A 13,516-nucleotide genomic window follows, 5' to 3' on the forward strand; every position below is an offset into this window, starting at 1 on the left:
TGTGGCACTGCACTGGTCTGCTAGGTTTTTTCAGCCCCTTTCCCTTAGAGGGTCGTTACTCATCTTCACATTCTGGAAGGAAGCCAGATTCTGGTTCTGGAAGGAAGCGTAACACAGACCATAAGGGTTCTGGATTTTCCTCCCTCCTAAAGCCAACCTTTTGAGCAGTACTGGAGGCAGTCAGAGGGTACACTGAGTGATTGGGGTAAGGGCTTGGAAGTTGTTGAACTATTTCTCTCTCTGTAGAATAATGTTTTTTTTTTTTTTTTTTTTGTGGGAATAAATAAGATCATGGTACATGACATAGCTTGGTAGTCCATACATCCATGTGTGGGTTCTTGCCAGCTCCCTGCTTTGTGGCTTTTAGTGCCCTGAGCACCAGGGAGGTACAGCTGACTGAATTTCCTAAAGTCTTTCTAAGCAAAGTTGCTATGCTGTTCCCTTCTCATCAATTTTCCCTCAATAAATTAAGGACTGGGCGAGTCTTAGTTTCCCACACTTTACCCCAGTTAGAGATCCCTTTGGGTAAACAGGCTATTTTTAATTATGAATATTCCCATCACATTCACATCTAAATGTAACTTGCTTTAAATACTGGCCTCCTTGCTGCTGTGTGGAGTCATGTGGAGGTGGGACTTGAGGTGGACCTACCTGAACGGTAGGGGAGAAGGCAGCCATGACCACTTAGAAGGGACATTTAGAGGTGCTGAGACACTGGCTTCCTTTGGTGTGTGCCTTGCGTTGGACCTTGGAGCAGTTTGAAAAGCTGCAAACCCCCAGCTCCCCTCTGTTCTGGGAAGCATGTGGAGGGAGCTTTCCCAGCCCCGACCTCTCCCCTCCTCCCTGGTTTGTAATTCCATGCAGCAGGCTGGGTCTCACCATTTTTGAAGCCAGCCTCTCTCCACAATGCCTACTTCCATCTAGTTCCTCCCGATCTCAGCAGATCTGCTTTGGAACATTCTGTCACACGAACGTATATACAGGGGCTGGCCACACTTAGCAGAATAAACTCCTTCGGCGAAAGAGTTATAGTTCTGACAAGGGGAACGTCTAAGGCAGCCGAGTTCCAGCTGGGAATCCTTGAAATCTCTCTTGGCACACGTTTCAAGCAGTTTCAAAGCCTGAGGCTGCTGCTGCTGCTGCTCCCATTTGCTGGCTTGCTTCCTCTCGGCTCTGCCCTCACGGTTACCAGCCTCAGAACAGCCCAGCGCCTCACCTTTGCCCAGGGTTCACGCCGACATCACAGAACCACAAGGATTAGGAGCAGAAAGGAAGTGAATTTTGAGGGTTCGCCTGGTTTGGGTGTCTCATGTCTCAGCCCAGAAAACTGAGACCCAGAAAAGAAACCCGGCCTTGCAAAAGTCACGTAGCAGCAGGTGCATGGTTTCAAAGACCACCAGTTTCTGCCTCCCGTTTGCTGTCACACTTCCCGGGTTCCCCCCTGAACTGCCCACTGTGCCTCCCAGGGCAGAGCTCTGCTCTCCGGGTGGGATTCATGACTTCCAGCCAGAGCTCTGTTCTTGACCAGCTGTGTGACCCTAGGGAGGGCTTGGCTGCATGGGCTGGGGCGTGCCCCTCTTTGGACTGGATGAGAAGCTTCACCTTGCCGTTGGTGGCGAGAAGATATGACTGGCACCCAGTAGGGGTGCAACAGATATTTGCTGAATGATGGCTTAGCAGCATCGATCTCCTACAGACACCAGGCCCTGGGCCCTCACAAACTGCACTCTGTTCCCCAGCCAACCAGGACCAAGTTTCAAAATGGCTTCGTTCCCCCCAGAGCCAGACACCCTCGGAGACTGAAAATTTTTCCCTCTGCCTCGGAGTATAAAGCGCTTTTCTGGAGCACCCAACTGTGGCTTTGCCACACAGTCTTCCTAAACTCCATCCGATTTTTGCAACCAGAAGGAGGGGTGTGTGTGCGTGTAAGTGTACATATGCGTGTGCACAAGTGTGAGTGCCTGCGTGTGCATGCATGTGTGCACGTGTGTGACTGAATGTGTGCATGTGTATTCACTTCCTGGAGCTGCCATCACAAAGGACCACAAACTGTGTGGCTTAAGCAACAGGAATTTACTATCTCGTAGTCCTGGACACGGGTAGTGCGAAAGGTGGCAGCGTGGTTCCTTTTGAGGACTGTAGGGAAGGGTTATTCCAAGCCCCTCTCCTTGGCTTATGGGTGGCTGCCTTGTCTCTTGTATCTTCACGTGGTCTCTCTTCTAGGTATGTCTCTGTCTAAGTCTCTTTTTATAAGGGTACTAGTAGATTAGGGCCCACCCTAATGATCATGTGACTTGATTACTTCTGTAAGACCCTGTCTCCAAAGAAGGTCACATTTTGAGGTACTGTGTGCTAGGACTTATACCTGGGAAGTTGGGTTCCAACCCATAACAGTGAGTGAGTGTGTGTGTGTGTGTGTGTGTGTGTGTGTGTGTAGTGAAACATAGCATCTCAGACTCCAGTCAGAAGCATGCCTGCTATTTATGGGGCACCTAGCTGGCCCAGTTGGTAGAGCATGTGACTCTTGATCTCAGGGTTGTAAGTTCAAGCCCTGTGTTGGGTATAGAGATTACTCAAAATCTTAAAAAAAAAAAAAAAGAGAGAGAGAGAGAGAGAGAGAGAGAGAGAGAGAGAGAAGCATGGCTACAAATTAGATAATAGTACTTTATTATTATTTTTTCTTTTTTATTTTATTTTATTTTTTTAAAGTTTATCTATTTATTTGTTTTTAATAATCTCTACACCCAAGGTGGGGCTCAAACTCACAACCTCAAGCTCAAGAGTCACATGCTCCACCGACAGAGCCAGCCAGGTACCCCTAGGTCATAGTACTTTAAGAGCACATATCATTCTCTCTTTTGTGAACAGGGAAGATTTAAAACAACTATTTTTTATAAACCTCCTCATGGAAGCAGAGGGGGCAGATGTGATTATGTCGAAGGTCCTAGGTACCACTCTTGCCTCATGGCTTGAAACCGTGTCTTCGTGGAAGGCCCTCGTCTGCTTTGTCACTCTCTAGCAGAGCAATGCCACCCTTGGTGTGTAATTTCCCCACCTCATTTTTACTTTAGACTGTCAAGTAGCATCTTGAAATACCTCTGACTGTACCAAAGAACATTCCAATTATTCCAAAGGGTACATAAATTCAGAGTTTCCACACTATTCCCTGATGACTTGGTATCACCGAGTTAGCCCTTGAGAAACTCCCGGATATTTCTAAATAAGTTTCTGCATATTATAGGTGTTGTTTAGATGTTGTAAATAGTTGTATAGTATACGTTTAGCTTTTCTTCCAAAAGACTCTGCCTGAGCTTCATCCACTCTGATTATTCTTTCCTTGACTTATATTCTCGAGAAGGTCCAGGGAGGTCTGCTTTGCTGGCCAACCCGCAGACCACTGGGGAGTCCGGCCACCAACTCGGGGCTGCCCGCCTGATTTACCAGGGGAAATGGCTCCCAAACTGCTCCTGAACTTGCTGGCTGTGCAGGACCATGCTTGGCGTTTGCTGTCCTCTCCCTGTAAATATCCATTCTCTCTGTCTTCTCCAAAATGAATCCTTCACAGCCACGCAGGGACCTGCATTCTGACTGACTTTCTCAGCCAGCCCCTGAGTTATGCCAATTGTTCTTCTAGGTCAACCTAAGTTTGGGGACCAGGTGGATAGAACCTGGGGGCAGTGTTGGGGGCCAGTCTGAATACCTGGGCAGGGGGACTTACGTCATCACTCATTAGCTTTAGTGTGTAATGCTGGGAGTCTGATTCTGTGGTACAGAGCGGGGGGTGTTGGTGACACTTGTGTCCACCCGAGGTACGTAGGGATCTGGTTTTTTGGCTGTCCTTGTTTGGTGGCAGAAGATACTGGTTACCTCTGAGAAAATGGAGCCACTTCCCCCAGACACATCTTGAAGTAACAACACTCATCCCAGACTTCAAATTCCTCTGTCCTACTTCAGCGTGAGAGACCATGTAACCCTTTAAAATCTATTTTCCAAAGACCATTGAAGGACATAAAAAGTACTTGTGAGATAAACTTCTGAAGTTAAAAAGTGTTGGCCCCAAAATTGCATGTAGTGTCTGGTCTCCACTATATTAAATACATATTTCTAAAAAGAAGACTAACTGGGACGCGATAAAATATTAACTGTTTTCCCCTGCGTGGAAGGAAGATGAATAACTTGTGTTTTCCAAATTTTCTACAGGGAGCGTTTGTTACTTTACAGACACACAGGCACATATATCTACTCTAAATCTATTCACAGTATTATGTATATTCTATATAATATTATATATGTATTGTATTTATAGTATATATAATTTTACTGGATCTTTGGGATCTTTCAGAATTTTTGCTACCTCAGCATCGCCAGGATATTAATTCCCTGCTTGCCCGAGGCCGGTCGCTGACTTTCTAAGAAGACAGTGGTAACTGGTTCCGATGGACAGGGTGGAGCTCCTGGGGCCCTCTGAGCACCTGGGGAGAAGGCTGGGGTTGCCTCTGGCCGGTGCCTGCCCTCCAGGCTCGGCCTCTAGGGAGGGGCCAAGGTTCTCTGAAGGAGGTTAAAGCCCTTCTTTGTGTGAATGGCCTTTTAGGGAGCAGAGGGAGGGGCGGCTCTGACATCACAGGCTTCAGTCAGGAGGCTCGGAAGGAATTTGTCCTGCTTGAGCCAGTGCGCAGGAATCCGTCTGGAAAAAGAGGCAGTTCCGACTGGGGACGTTTGAGACACGCACTGTGGGCAGGGTAAGCCGAGTCTGCTGACCTATCTTACTGTCCTTTTCTTTTCTAATCTGGAAGGAACGGGTTCCTTCCCGGGGCCCGTCCTGGTGGAGGGGGACTCAGAGTCGGGACTGTAGGGCTGTGCTGCGGAGTCCTTTCCCTCTAGAGGCAGAGCGAGCGGGCAGCTGAGCTCCGACTGGCGACTTGCTTCTCTTGGAAATCTCATCAACCCCCCCAGCTTGCAAGTTAAATGGCAGAGAGGAAGCGCGGCACCACGCGTCCAGTGCGTGCAAAGATGCACACATGTGGCACACGAGGCCGGGACGATGGTGCGTGAGGGTGTCTGCGAAAGAGAACCTGTGTGTCTGTCCTTGTCCGGAACAGAAGCAAGCGACCCAGTGACTCTGGTGACTGGTTTCCTAGTTAACGCCTTGCATTTATTTGGTCTGTAACGAGGCCGAGCTGTGGGACCCGCCACGTTCACGGAGTGACTCGGGGCTTTCTGGGGAATGTGTGTGCCTGTGTCCTGTAGGAGCCCAGGGAGTGGGAAGAGAACCTCATCAGCTCCGTTCATGTGCACAGTGTCATCTGTGGACAAAGGGTTAAGCTCAGAGGCTTCTGGCACCGTTTCCTCTTTTCTCTTGGCTCTCTGCCTCAACATAGTGGATTGGTGCTGGGTCCACAGTGGTGCTCAGCTTTTGCTCTCTGCCATTAGTGGTTGGCCAGGCAAGAACCCAAGATCCTGAACTATTTTAAAACCAAGAGGGACACAGCTGAGTTATAAAGAACTAAAGCCGGACTTGCTTTTGCTTTCGGCAGAATTAGTTACCCTAGAAATTTCTGGCTGCAGGAGCCAGAGTTCCCTCTGAGGCCTTGATGTTGGTTTATTCTGGAGGTGGGGACTGCCCTGTAAAATCGTCTCATGGAGAAAAGGGCCTCTGGGGAGAAGAGCATCTGAGGACTCCTTGACAGAGCTCGGAGTTTGTTGCATTGAGGAGGAAGTGAAGCTTGACCTTCTTGGAGCAGAAACGAAGCATCTTTCCTCAGTTGGGGCAACCCTAAAGCCTCCCAGCCGTTCCCAGTCACTCCTGTGGGGAGTGGATCTCCAGGCAGCTGAAAGAAACAAACCTTTCACCAGTTGCTATAGAAAAGGAAACAGCTTCCTTCCTCCCTCCAACCCCCCTGGCTCCCCACCCCCATCTTCAGTTGCTTTCACAGAAAGCCCAAGCTGTAAATGTGTTAATCAAACGACACCTTGACATATTCCAGATGTGCAGCCTGACATCTGAGCCGGTGACTTTGGAGCTGGGTTAAGGGGATACTATTAATAGGGCAGGCTGTGGTCTCGGGGAGACTCCATGACATTATAAATTGACCGCTTTCCTTCAACAGAAGTGTGAGCCAAGATGTAGTTTGTTTCCAGTGAAGGAAGGTTCTAGAAGTATTTTCAACCCATCTTCAAGCCCGTATCTATACTCTAAGGCTGTATCTGTACTCTAAGCCAGAGAGATAGCAGGATGGTGATGCCATAGAAGCTCTCAGCAAGAAAGGCTGGGCCTGTAAGAGCAGGAACATCTTTTTAGAACTGTCCCAGTCATATTTAGCTGTAATGCTTCACGGCAGGAGGTCCAAGAGCCATTGTTAGTGTTAGCTCCCTGGATCAGGGGTCAGAGCGTTTAACCCTGAGCCCGCCTGGTCTGACTTTAGCCTGCAACTGCCCAGGAGTGCTCAGGGTCTTTAAGTCTGGCATGTTCCCATCAACCAGGAAGGGGTCCTTCTCGGGCTTCTGGCTTCCCACCGTCAACCTAGGCCCCTGGTCCTCTAGGCCGGAAGAAGCACTGCGAGGGGGCAGAAGAGGAAAGGCCTTTGGACTGGAATATGGCCCAGGCTATCACCTCTCCCCTCCTCTTCCTGGCCGAAGCCTGAAGCCAAACCAAGGAAGGAAGCAAGACATTCTCAGACATTCCCATTCTCTGCTCCCTCACAGGGCCGGGTGGAAGGGGGGTACTCAGAGGCCCCCCGCACTTTCTCCCGCCTGCCCCCAGCTTGCCATCTTCAGCAGGGAGGGTCTGAGGAGCTGCAGGCCAGCTGCTGAGGAATTTGGGCACTCCCGGTTTTCTTCATAAACTCTTTCTAGCCAGCCCGGTGTGTGCTGTGGTACAGGGCTGGGATTTTCTTCCGACTTAGCACTTCCTTTGCCTCGTACTTTTTTCTCTCTTTGGAGATTTCCTTGGAAATCTCTGCCTCCAAGGCTGTACGCTTCTTGCTGCAGAGTAGGGACCACCCCAGAGCTCAGGGGACCCCACCCCACCAGGGCCCCGCCCAAAGCTTACCACTCAGCAGGTTCCCGGGGCATGCTTATCCTCATAGGAATGCACTTTGACCTCTTCAGCCTCTGGGCTCCCCTCCCACACTCCTGAAGTTCCCTCAGCTTAGGGAGTCCCTCTGCCCCAGATCTCCAGACCTTAGCTCCAGTCTGGTCCCTCCAACTGTGATAAAGTTCAGGAGAGTAATGTGGACATCTTTGCAGGCTCCATGAGCCGGGTTGCATCCCTTCCTTCCATTTATCTTCGTGATAGAAATAACAGCCAGGAAGTTGAGTCCTGTAAGAAGCATTTTAAATTTTTTTTTTTTTCAACGTTTATTTTTTTTGGGACAGAGAGAGACAGAGCATGAACGGGGGAGGGGCAGAGAGAGAGGGAGACACAGAACTGTAAGAAGCATTTTAGATGGTTCCACCACATGGACCACAGAACCAGTTCTCTGCTGTGAGAGCAATTGCGCCCTGTGTACTCAAAACTCGACTTAGGAAAAGAGAGAAAGGGTAAGAAGGGAAAACGGAGATGCTCTCTGGTTTCACAGCTATGCGGAAGTTTTATTTTATAGCCACGCCTCTGTTCCCTGGCCAAGAATGAGTTTGTATTTTTGGTGGAACTTAAAAATAACTGGATTAAAGGATCAGGTCACCTATTACCTGGGGAAAAGTCTTTCTAATTTAAATAGCATGGCCTTAGTAGGAAGTAATCTGGGTTATTCAGAGTAGGAAGCTGGTTGTGCAGCCTGCTGCTGATGTTTGAGTGATTTGGGTCACACCAGGCATTAGGCTAGGAGCCTGGGAGGTCACAGCTGGTAACAGGCTGTGTCAAGAGGTAACAGCCTGAGGGTGGTGGGGAGGTGGGTGGGGAAGCTGTGAATACATTTGAGTAGAAGTTACAGCTTCCTGCTTGTCCTTGTAGCAAAGGACACCTTTTTGGTAACCCCCTGGTCCCAGCCATATCTGCTAAGGAAAATGTACCTCCTTCAAGTTCTTTCAGCTCATGATACGCCCAGCTGCAGATGCAAGTGCCTTGGGAAGAGAGAGCACACTGGCGTCCATCACCCCAGCTGGGCAGCTGTCAGAACCCTGATGTGTTTTCTGGGCAAATTACACAGTCTTCTAGAATCTCGCCTGTGCTGTTGACTCTGTGGTGTTGGGAAGGAGTCACAGCCTTTATGCATGGTGTCTATTGCAATGTCTGGGATGTGGGGTATTAATATTTTGCCCCTAGGTTGTCGTGGAGGAAGCAGAGGACTCTCCTCAGAGGCCAGCTGGAAAGGTAAAATTCCCAGACCGTGCAGGAAGTCAGCACCCTCATTTCTAACTAGGGGGCCTACAGGGAGAGCAAAAGAAAGGAAGCTGAAACTAAGTCTCCAGGAAGTCTGTCTCAGTTCCTTTCTGAATAAATGGTGGGGAGGGGTCTCTGACTTCTGAAGCCAAATTGCGTGTCTCCCATCACTTCTAGAGATACAGGTGTGCAAACAGTCAACCAGAAAGCCAAGTGAATACTCTTTAAATCTATCCACCCTTCTTAACATAGCCCTAATCATTTTGAAAGCCTGCTGTCACTGAGAACACTTTTTGGAGTATTAGGAGAGAATTTGGAAGAACTGGCCTTCAAATCCTGTCTTTGCCACTTCCTAGCCAGGTGATCTTGGGAAAAATCTTTCAATTTCTCTAAACCTCATATTCTAAAGTTTTAAAACTAAAGTTTTGCATACAAAAGGGCCTTGTTGCAAGTATCAGCCCAAATCGTGTATGTTTGTGTACTATGAACAGAGTGTGTCCGCGATAAAATGGAGATGTGACGGGGCACCTGGGTGGCTCAGTCGGTTGAGCATCCGACTCCTGATCTCAGCTCAGGTCATGATCTCACAGTTTGTGGGTTCGAACTTCGCACTGGGCTTCATGCTGAAGCCTGCTTGGGATTCTCTCTCTCTCCCTCTCTCTCTCTCTCTCTCTCTCTCTGCCCCTCCCCCATTCTCTCTGTCTCTCCAAATAAATAAACTTTAAAAAAATGGGGATGTGACACTCACGGTGTGCCCACCAAACAGGCTCATTGTGCTGCCTCATTCACTTGTACATCTGTGCAGCTAGTAGTGTATTGGCAATGGTCCAGGTTCTGTTCAGGCCAATGTGTGACCCCTCCTCTGCTTCCCATGTGACTGGAAAAGATTAGGGAGGTTAGAGATGCCTTAGGTCTGACTTCTAGCCTTGCCTCGGCCTTTCCCCTGTAATTGCCTCATGTGGATTTCTTCTCAAAATGAAAACTTCCCCATCACGCCCTGCTCCTCCCCACAAAAAGTCAACCAGCTCCCAGAGAGAATTTAATAATGGTCATTTACACTTCCGTGTAAAATTGCTTAATAATAAGGAACATTTGCATTAAACACTTCGCGGTATACATAGTACTTTTAAACACATTATCTACTCTAATTCCCGAAACAGATTTGAGAGATCTTGTTACAAGTCCTGCTTACAAAGGAGTTACAGTCTGCCAAGGAGAGTCCCATGATTGTCTTGCATAGGGTCTGGCAGAACTTTCATAGGCGATCCTTGGCACCACCCATATTGTAAACTAACCCATACTAATTTGTTTTGCATAACTATTAAACACGTTTTGGTAAATAGCGGCAGCTTGAGACACAACCTGGCTACCGGGTTATAATAAAAGCACGTCTTGCACTGAGTTCTGGCACCCATACAGACGTTTATTAAGCAACCATTTGTAAAAGTAGGCATAAAACCTACTGTCTGTAACCTCAAAGAAATCCCAGCTCCTGAAGATTCTAGATGCTCCAGCCCCACCTTGAATGAAGACAGGTTTTACAAGGCAGGATTCCCTTACCCTATAGGGGTTAATAAACCATTAAAGTCCTCTGAACCTAAAGGCAGAGAAAGAGCCATTTAGCTTTTAGGCTCAAAGCACCATCCCTAAGGGTGTACGAGCCCCCTTCCCCTGCCCTGCTCACTCTGTCTGTAAATCTATTTCAGGAAAGGACGGAGAACATCTCTAATCCGCAAATTTGAACACCACCAACTTCACCAGATTTCCAGTTTTTATCATGCTAATTGACAAGCCACTAATTTCACTGATGAAAACCCATTTCTCACCTTAATGATGCCAGTTGACAATGCCTCAGGGGGCCATGGGAGTTAAAGAGAGCCAAAATACCCAGGAAGGAAGCCATCTGTGGAGCCTGGAATTTCTGATTAGATCCTGGTTGACCACTCCTAGAGTGTATATTCCCAGTTAGGTTGGCTATCTGCTTCTGAATGTAATTTAAACTAAGTTCAAACACACACATACAGCTGTATTATATTGTCTCTGCCCACATCTTCTAAAGTAAATAGTAGACGTCCTGACCAGCTATTAGCTATTTGGGGAAGCCAGTAGGCTGGCAGGTATTATGTGTTGTGCTCTACAAGGCCTCCACCTGGAGGGTTAGCAGGGGCAGTCCAAAGAGGGTGCCCCTTAGCACCCTTTGAAAATCCAGTTTGCTCGGTTTTGTTTTTGTTTTTGTTGTTTTGCACTGAGGCACAGTTGATTTCAGAAGGACTTCCCAGTCCCCTTGATGAATGTGTACTTTATCTGAATCCGGAATCAGGTTCACCTTATCTGAAGCATAGGGAAAAGTCTAGTCTTTTTAATCTTCGAAGGGAGCACTGAGCATTTGTTGGTTTGAGCAAGACATCATTTAATGACACCAAGCCCAGATTCCTGCCACTTCTGTTTACCTGGTGTAGTTTACAGATGGCTTTGATTGTATCAGGCCATCTTGCATGAAGGTAAATTCCTCCAGTTGAGAATAGAACTCAGGAATTTGCTCCTTTGTTATAACTGTTGCCTAACTTTCCCAAAACTCAGGATCTCTGAGGCATGGTTGTGAATCAGTAAGTCAGGGTTATCTCTTTAATTACTTCTACCTTGATTAGGGTGTAGAGCTGCTACTCTCTGAAGTACATGGAACAGAGTGTCAAGAAAAATGTTCTGAATTTATGGAAAGAAGCGGGAGGAGCCCCCTTGTAACGGGAAGGAGAGAGAGCCGCTTTCCTGTTTACACCCTCCAGTGCCTAGATTTTTTACACAAGTGTATTGGAACGGAATCATGTCTCAGTACATTGGGACTCCAAACTCTGACTTTTAAGCAGTAATCAGCATTTGCAAAATCTTAGTTTGACCCATCATAGAAGATATTCAAGGAATGAGACTCATCATTTCTGACGAAAAGCTGATGGTAGTCTTTTTGACATTGCGAAAATGTATTGTCAGAAGCTGTTCTCAGACTTTTAAAGTTTTGAATTGGACCACTTGCTACTTCAGAAAGTATGCCTTGAAAAGGGTTGGTGTACTTTTTAAGTTCTGAGACAGAAAAAAATGCTGGCAGAGCATCTCCTAGCTCATTGTCCGGCGCTTGAATGGACGTACCCAGGAGAAAGAGACAGCGTGCTCTTGGGCAATGCTGTGGAGGGGGTTCAGGACCTTCTATCCCTGTGATTAACAATAGGAGAGAACTATAGGCAAGTTTTTCACTCCTCCTAACAAGACGAAATAAACTCCAAAAGAGACTTAGGGCTTCCTAGGAAGTCCAATTTTTGTTAAGAAAAAAAGTGTCTCCTGGAGCTTATTGTTGCTGCTAATCTCATTATGACCCCACAAAATAAGCTTCCTGCATGTTTAATGAATGGATTAATGACCAAATGAGCTATAGAATGAATTATTTGCCTTTTAAATTCCTTTAATGCTATGCCACCCTCTTTCCTCTTATGCCAACTACTCTAAAATACTTTATGTTCAATAGGGCAGTGATTTTCAACCATTTTTCAGTTCCAGCAACTTCCTACCATTTTCCTATCTTCCCTCCTCCGCCCCCAGAAGCCAAATAGGATACAGGAAAAGCTCTCCTTATTCCCATAAAGACTGTTAGCAGTAAATCATTGACTAAATGAAGCTGGGGTGGGAGACTCACAGATAATCTGTCTCTCACTGTAGCAGTGCCTTGTGTCTCTTTTTGTTGGTCTCTTTATTCCAGTAATAGTTTTCCATGGAGTGGGCTAATTTTGACGTAGGTTTATTTGAAATTGAATGGCAGCCAGTAAGTGGCAGGCATTCAAATTTTCTTTAATTCTTAGGGTGCCTGGGTGGCTGAGTCGGTTAAGCATACCCCTCTTGATTTCAGCTCAGGTCATGATCTCCTGGTCATGAGATCAAGCCCCGAGTCAGGCTTGGTGCAGAGCACAGAGCATGCTTGGGACTCTCTTTCCCTGCCCCTCCCCCACTCATTCTTTCTTTCTCTCTCTCAATAAATAAATAAAACTTAATATTTTTTCTGTAATTCTTAACGACATAGATATTACTGGCGATTGCCTTGCCAAAAGAAAGTCTAGTTAATGTTTTTAAAAGGCAGTAAAAATGTCTTTGACATGACTCTTGATGTCACTCTAAAGATAAAAGAACCAGGGGCGCCTGGGTGGCACAGTCGGTTAGGCGTCCGACTTCAGCCAGGTCACGATCTCGCGGTCCGTGAGTTCGAGCCCCGCGTCGGGCTCTGGGCTGATGGCTCGGAGCCTGGAGCCTGCTTCCGATTCTGTGTCTCCCTCTCTCTCTGCCCCTCGCCCGTTCATGCTCTGTCTCTCTCTGTCCCAAAAATAAATAAAAAACGTTGAAAAAAAAATTTTTTTTAAAGATAAAAGAACCATTAGCTAATGGTAAAAAAATAAAATAAAATAAAGATATTAGCATTATAAATATTAATGGTATTAAAGGACCAGATTTGGACAAAGACCAGAACTAGACTGGAAGTTCATCCAAGACCAGAAGGTATTGACAAAAGAATCATTGTTACCTATTCCTAAAGAAGGAACATATATTACTTGATTGATTTAAGTCTAAAGGAGAATGTAAAAAATGAAGAGTGAAAGAAACCACCTGTTCATGGGTGACCTTCCAGCTCATGGATGACCTTCTAGGTCATGGATGACCATGAGAGTTTTCAGCATTCTGACAGAAGTGCAGAGCATGTAGGGTAAACTCCCATGCTGTTTAAGTCTCATGAACAAATCCATAATTATGAACCTTCCTTGGAAGTGTTTTGAAATGAATCTCCTGAGAATCATCCTGAGGTGGTGTTTTAATATTATGTTCTAAGAGTTTAAAATTGTTCACAACCGATGCAAATGAAAATGGTACCATCTTGCAGTTTTTGCATTGTACTATGTCAGTAATACGAGGCATACTCTAGACTCAAGAGAGGAAGACAAGCCTGACCAAGGTGTCAGTGAAATTCTTGAGGAACACTCAAATTAAGCTTACAATTTGCCACTGAATTTTCTGAGATAAACCAGAATCCTTGGGTATGAAAAAAAAAATCCTCCTAGAATTTGAAAATTAATTTTACTAATGCCAAAAAAGAAATCACATGGGATTGGTGAAAATATAGGATTTATTTCAAAACATTAAAAAGATGTGGTTTTTCTTATTGAG

General features: G+C 46.5%; 1 protein-coding gene across 12 annotated transcripts in view; it reads left to right on the forward strand.

The window, feature by feature from the left end:
- Positions 1-13,516, forward strand: part of PALM2AKAP2 (PALM2 and AKAP2 fusion) — a 448,549-nt gene that overhangs the window by 399,024 nt on the left and 36,009 nt on the right. The window lies entirely within an intron of this gene.

This window comes from Puma concolor, chromosome D4, assembly GCF_028749965.1.
Source record: "Puma concolor isolate L17-30 chromosome D4, mPumCon1.1.hap2, whole genome shotgun sequence".
Lineage (NCBI taxonomy): Eukaryota > Metazoa > Chordata > Mammalia > Carnivora > Felidae > Puma > Puma concolor.